Raw genomic sequence first — 7,358 nt, 5'->3', positions numbered from 1 at the left:
GTAGAGGAAGGGAAAATCGTCAATACTAAGATGTTTTAATTTGAAAGTGTTGTTTTGCAGTATGAGAGAGAATGGCATTGCAAACACCACCACTGTTGCTATAACACATTGGGGGGTAGCCACTCCCAAGAATTTACATTTGCCACATCTGCCAACACACACCCTACACCTGTGCTACCCAGTCATTATTCTAAGTATAGTGGTTTTAAAAAAAAAATGAAAAAAGATAAGTCATCTCAGTTCACTGGCTTCTGTAACATTGGTGCTAATATTTAATTCCAACACTGTCCCAGAATATAGCAGGAAGTCTCAAGAAAGTTTGAGAGGTGAGGCATTATCTGTAACATCTGTTCTGGATACTCACCAGGGCCCAGTTAATAGGAACATGTTGCATTTGGCGCTATCTGAGCACAACTCACTTTTCTTCTTTGCTTCACAACTCACCTGTAGCAAAACAGCGCCATGGAGATTTGAGAGGTGCTTTTCAACACCACTCATTATGAGAAGCAGTGGAACGTGGCATCCCCGGAGTGTCAACAGCTCAGGTTTTCCTTTGGAGACCCACCCTCTCCAAATGAAGTTACCAGCCATGCAGAGCAGCCCGTGGTCAGAGTGTTAGGACTGGCTTGCAGGGGCCTTTCTAGCTGGCTTCAGACATGCCAGCAGGTCTCCAGGCCGATCAGACCGTGGTGACCACTATGTGTACAGAGAGGAGTGAAGACCTCTCTTAGCGCTGTTTAAGTCAGATGCAGTTTGTGCAAACGAATTTCTAATGGTCCAGGGGCCCAGCCCTTGAGCAGCAAGGTGGAAGTGAACATGAGGTGGAAAGGAAGGTGCCGCATAAGCACATAGAGTCTGCTATAAGAAGAGAAAGCTTTACGTAGTGGAAGGGCTGGGGTTGAGCGTCAGAAATGTTTTCCTTTTAAATCCCTACCCCTGGCTAGAGCATTTCCATTCTATGCTGAGATATCAGAGGGGGACCTGTCTGCAAAATGGTAGAGTCTAGAAAAAAATATCACATGAGCATACCTTTTCAACAAATTCCTTGTATTGAGACACTTATTGATCAGAAAAGGAGGCTGTCTTTAGAGGCTGCTCCAGACTTTCAGCTGAATACATACAAGGAACGAAAAGCTCTTCAGATCTGTATTGACATTTTTATCCAGTGGCATATAAAGCACTGCTGCCCCATAAAATTTCAGTATATCTGCTGCCTGTGTGCAAATTTTGTCTGCTTTTTGCATATTACTTCCATGACTTGTTGATGTTCGAGCTGACGCTGTGGAAAATTGGCTGTTTCCACTTTACACAGGGAATTAATTATGCTTTTGCCATTCTGACTTGCAGAACTCATGCCAGATAATTTTCACATAAGATTAGGGGACTGAGCAAACCTATGAAAAGCCAAACAGCATCATCCATGAGCCCCCTGCCATACTGAGGGACAGGCAATAAGCCAATTAATGTCCCCAGGAAGGTTTATGCAGCTTGGCTTGCATCCAAATGCAAACATGATAATGACTGGAAAAAACATATTTGTCCACAGCCTGTGCCAGCTTTTTAGCTTCAAGTCCATTAGTTATTCCATGTGTCATGGGATGATAGGACATCCCTCCACACAGACCCACAGGTTTCCGCTTGCAGAGCATTGGGTGAGGAGGAGCAGCCCTGCCAGGTAAGTGAGATGCCTGCAGCCCTGCCCGCTCACATCCTCCTAAAAGATCCCAAGCTCCTGGGCTACACCAGTCCTGGGGCAGCACCCCCAGGGCATGCCACAGCACCCACTCTGCACCAAGCAGCCCAGGAGAGGAGGACTGCCTTGCCTCACCTGGAAATACCTGAAATACCTGTAGATCACACGTGCTCCCTCACTACAGGCTTAGGGAGCTCTGATGACCTTCCCACCCTACACTGCAGCTTTCTGTGTCTGCCTCCTCACTTCTGCTCTTGCCTAACCTTGGCAGGGTGGGGGCCAGCCATGTCCTTCCCTCACAGGGAAAGCACGTCGTCCCCTGGACTGTGCAAGGGCTTGGATTGAAACTTCGCTCCTGGGGCCATTCCTACATTTTTGGAGTGGATTTTTCTTTCCCTGAATCTCCTCTCCAGTAGAGGTGTAAGCACAGGTATTTCCTCTTGTAATTAGTCCTTGAGCTTTAGAAAAAAAATGTAGCTTTTTAAAGGGAAAGGATTTAAAAACCCTCACTGAAGCGAAGCATCAAAGCTGGCCTGCATTTTGGTTTTACTGTCTTAACAAAGTCCACTGGACCATAGCAAGAGATTTAGTCAGTACCTACATGCCTAGAAAATGTAACCAAGGCCTTCCCCCTCACTGAGTAAGAAAAATCAAGTGCCAAAACCTCTCCTTCAGTGGGTAAAATGCTGTCTCTCCATCCCTGGGCAGTCGGCCTGTTCTCAGAGGTGCCTGATAGGGAGCTTAAATCAAAGCTTAATCTTGGGTGTAACCCTGAAATGTGGACCAGCAGAAAGGTCGCTGTGTGAGCAGCGTGTTTTCTGTTTTGGTGACAGGCAGCACTGCCACCACGGCAGCTGCCCCAACTCATCCTGCTGAGACCACATGTACAGTTGGTGACAACATGGGCTTTGGTTTCCACAGGGAAAGGTATTTTGCAGGGAGGCAGGAGATGGGGGAAAGACTGCCTGAGCATTGTTGCAGGGGGAATCCTGCCATTTCCTGGGTTCCCCAGGCAGGCAGGAGCTTGCCGCTGCCCCACAGTTCAGCCGTCACATGGTGACTCTGAGCAGAAGGTGTCAGGAAGGCAAGGGAGTGCTCTGGGACCCCCAGCTCTGAGCTGTGCAGCTGCAGAGACCCTGTACTCCCAAACATACCCAACTGCTTGCTGGGGAAGGGACACTGTGCATCTGGGGACAGCCCTTGGTATGAACCACCTGAACTTCACTCTCATACCTTGGTAGGAAAGCAATTGCTTGGCACATTGATGTAGCTGCCCTGCTACGGCAATGGCTGAGGCAGTGTGCATGCTCTATACCTAGCAACCTTATAGGTAGGTCCCCTGGAGGGCTGAACAGAATTCTTTTTCCAGAATTCCCCCAAAAAACCCATCCCTTTGCATTTCTCACAAGAAATTTTGAACCAAAGAAGGTTCACAGTTTGCAAAAAACATATGGCACAGGGTATTGTGCCTTGGGACTCTGCCCATGATGCAGACCTGCCCTATAATCCTCTTGTTTCTGTTTTCCTTTGTTTCTCCATGTCAGGCTGCTTGGGGCACTGCAGCCTCCTGGCTGATGATGCCACTTGGCGAGGGGATGAGTGTGGAGATTTTACAGCTCTTTGTAGCTGAGTGTGACAGTCCAGCCCCTGTATCACCTGAATAGTGACCGCAGCTCTCACAGAGCCAAGCACTCAGAAAATAAGCACACGTCCCCAGGCATTTTGGCCTTTATTTTACCAAGCAAGGAGAAAACAGAAAAAGCCAATACCTCCCTGAGCACACATGGGCAAATGCACACAAGTTGGTGACCTGTGCAGGGAAGTGTCTCACGACCCTCACAGGCAGAAGTGGCTGGCAGTGATTTATCACTGCTGTCTGCAGAAAACAAGGGGATGATGGCTCCATTCCTCGGCGAACAGCAGGGAGCAAGGGAGCAGATATCAGGCTCAAGCAGGCCTTGCTTTGTGTCAGCAATAACTGCAGGGTCACAGGAGGATTCCGTTATTAAAGAAAATAAATTTGGGTAAGTTGGGCCGTTATTCTCCAGTGGGCTGTTTGGGGCTGATTGATGGGAACACAACTGGTACCAGGGACACGAGGGCTCTCTGACCGACTGCTGCTTTTATGGCCTTATTGCTCCCCTCTCCTCTCCATTTTGTTTTCTTTAATAGATGAAGAGACTGAAATGCAGGTGAACTCTGTGAACTGCAAATAATGGGAGCTCAAAGCTTCCTGGATCAAGACATTCAGGGGCAGCGCAGTTGTGTACTTTGTGCTGGGGGCCTTAGTTCCTCTGGAGGAAAGTCACTTGTCCTGGGACTTAGAGCTTGCATGGTATTAAAGAGATTAAAAGGACTGAATTTGGAAAAAAAAAAAAGAAAAAAAGAAGAATGGAAGGGAAGAGAAGGGAAGGCAAGGCAAGGCAAGGGGCCAAGATGTTACAGGTGTCCTGGGGGCTAAGATGCTGAGGACACCTGTCCCCTGGGCCCTGACTGGCCTTCCATGTCCGGGAGATGTCTGTGAGCTCTGCCCTCAGTAGCCATGAGCAGGGAAGGAAAATCCACCTCTCAGACTTCGCTCAGCCACTGCAGCATGACACAGCCTGGAAGGAGGTAACAGGTGAGGAGCTGGGGAGCAGGTGAGGCAGGTAAGGGCTGAGGAGAGAAGTGGTATTTGAATGCACACAAAAGAAAAAGCAGGGTGATAGGGAGAGGGTGCCTTCAGGAGCTGATGTGGAGGAAAGGGGGTGATGAAGAGGACAAAAGTGAGGAAGATGCCTGGAAATAAGCATAGGTTTCGTGGGCCTCTGTGAATGCAAGGGCAAAAAACATGCCAGTGGCAAGCTGGGTAACTGGGAAGTAGTGTGTTTCTGGACACAGACTACAGGCTTAAGATCACTTAAAAAAGAGACTCAGTAGTGTAGATAAACGGGGACTATGCTGCCCACACAATGGGCAGCTTGGGGAACCCGGAGAGAGTGAGAGATGCAGCAGCATAGTTTTACATCAGGAAAATGTGTCCTACCTGGCAAAAGATGCAAAAGAACTGGGAACAAATGCAGGTGGGAGGGAAGAGGTTACAGGTACTTATGCCTCACAGGACACCTCCTTCTGCCCCGTGTGAGCTTGGCCCAGGTCACCAAGGTGAACTTTCAATAGGATGGAGCCTGCATTAATTGTAGGAACTGTTTGAACTCTGGTTTCCAGGCACAAACCACAGCAATCCAGCATGAAGAATAGCTTGGATGCCTTGGCACCTGCTGAGGACTGAGAACAGTGTCTCTATGTACAAAATGTCAAAGAGGAAAAGGAAATATATTCCATCTATTGTGCCCCTGACTTAGAAAGAAAAATTTTTATGGGCCTGGAGATTGCCTGGAGTCTGTGGAAACTTGGGGAAAGGCACTGTCACTTCCATCTCCTCCAGATGAGAGGGGATTTCCTCGCTGGGAAGGGTCTGTCCTGCCTGGGCTTGGGGCTGCAAAGGGCATCAATCCCTGCAGCACCAATCCCCTAACATCAGTAGTAACCAGCTGTAGCATGTGGTCTCAGGGGGAAGCATTTTATCATTGCTTCTCCCAAAATGTATTTCAGGGAAAACAGACACTGCCTTGGTTATTACCACAGGATGGGTCATTTTGGCAATACACGGGGAGTATTTCTTCATGTGAGATGCAGGGCTGCTCTCCAGACAACAGAGGCTCCTTGTGTGTGTATAGCAGGTAACAATGAACACCTTCTATGGGAATGGCTTGTGTGTGGTGGGCATTTAGCGTCCAGCAGAAATCCACTGCTGAGGTGAAGGAGAAAAAGTCCTCAGTTACACCACAGATCTGATAGACAGCTGTCACTGCAAAGTCACGCCTTTTATGACTTGGGTGAAAGACAGAAATGGAAAGTAAGAGAACAATGATTCATTTTAGGCAAACAAGGTGGAAGACATACTGGTAAAATCAGTGTGCCTCACCTAGGAAAGAGTTAATTCCTGTAAGACTTCTCTCAGCACAGAAGCTGGGAACACTGACATCCCCCCTCAGGGATGATCAGCCACTGGGATGTTTTCCTGATGATGTAACACTTGAAACGTGACATCTTGCATACATCTCCTGGCTGGGGTAGTTATCTGTAGAACCAAACCCAAGTAACACCCTCACACACTACTCTGGCAGTCACCATGTAGCTCACTTTATTTACTTATTTTAAAAAATAAAATGAACTATTATTTCACTAATCATTGCTTTGTTGTGTAGCACTGTGGACCACATTATCAGTTTTCAGATATATCAGCACAGACCACCTACTCTAACATATAAGATATAAAAACAGTGATACAACAGAGGGAAATTATTCCAGCTACACCAAAAGTAGCAGCCTGCATCTTGTTGGTATCACTCACAGGACAGTGAATCTGGAATCTTTTGCCTGGTGCCCAGTTCACATGCTGGAAGGGCTTTTGCTTCCTGCAGGCTCCTATACATGTATGTATATACCTACCTGCCTGTGTAAATGTCTAAAATAAGGCAGAATAGCTCAAAAGGCAGTACAGGCAACTGAATCCTCTGACACATGTTGAGGGCTGAGCTGCTTTTCCAGATTAAATTTATAGTTTGTGGAGGAAAGCAATCATTTTGTGATTGCTCTGGGCTATTTTATATATCTACCATAGGGGAAGATGAATTGTTTCCTGTAAATGTCTGTTTATCTCTGTTAACTGAGCCCAGGGTGTCTGGCTCACATGTAGATGTCATTCACATGTAAAGACATTTCAGAGGACTCTACTGCGAAGTCTGGGAAGAGACTGCAGGCAAATTTCCCAAGAGCACCCAAGCCCCATTTTACAAAGAGCTAAGCGATTAGGCTCTTAAATTTCATGGAAACCACTAAAAATGAGGCTCCTAAAGCTCCTGAAATACTTCCCCTAAGTTAACCCCAGGCTCATGGAAACCTCCTTCTCCCTCTTTCCTTGGGGAAGTGAAGCACTGATAGTTGAGCTCGAAGGGCAGCGCTGGTAGCAGCACGAGCACTTCAGAGAGACGCAGCACTTGCACAGCCCCAGCCTGCCCCAGCCGTCTGCCACGGAGCTCCCTGAGGCAGAAAGGCCAGGACATCCAGGCTGCTAAGTGCTGAGTATTCCCCAAAGTTTCTGAAAGAGTGCCTAGAAGGGAAAAATATGGCTGGCTGGGGCTGCCTTTGGAGTAGGTGCGTGGGTCAGGCTGCTGTGGGAAGGAGGCAACAGAAGTGGAAAAAACGCAGCGGGGCACAGCCAGAGTGCTACAGGGGGTGGAGGAAGCGTAGCTGGGCAGGAGGTTTAGTAGTGCTGGGGCTGTCCTCTCAGGGGAAGAGGAGGTAAGAAATGGGGCCCTTATAATGGAGCACCTCTGCTATGATGACAGGCTGAAAGAGGGGCTTGTTCAGCCTGGAGAAGGCTCTGGGGCGATCTTACAGCAGCCTTCCAGTACCTGAAAGGTGCCTATAAGAAAGCTGTGGAAGAACTGTTCATGAGAGCATCTAGCACTAGGACAAGGGGTAATGGTATTAAACTAGAAAAGAGGAGATTTAGGTTGGATATTAGGAACAAATTCTTCAATATGAGGGTTGTAGATCACTGGAACAGGTTGCCCAGAGTGGTAGTGGAGGCCCCATCCCTAGAGATATTCAAGGTCAG

Source organism: Gallinula chloropus (genome assembly GCF_964237585.1).
Source record: "Gallinula chloropus genome assembly, chromosome: 3".
NCBI lineage: Eukaryota > Metazoa > Chordata > Aves > Gruiformes > Rallidae > Gallinula > Gallinula chloropus.
This window is presented reverse-complemented; position numbering follows the sequence as displayed.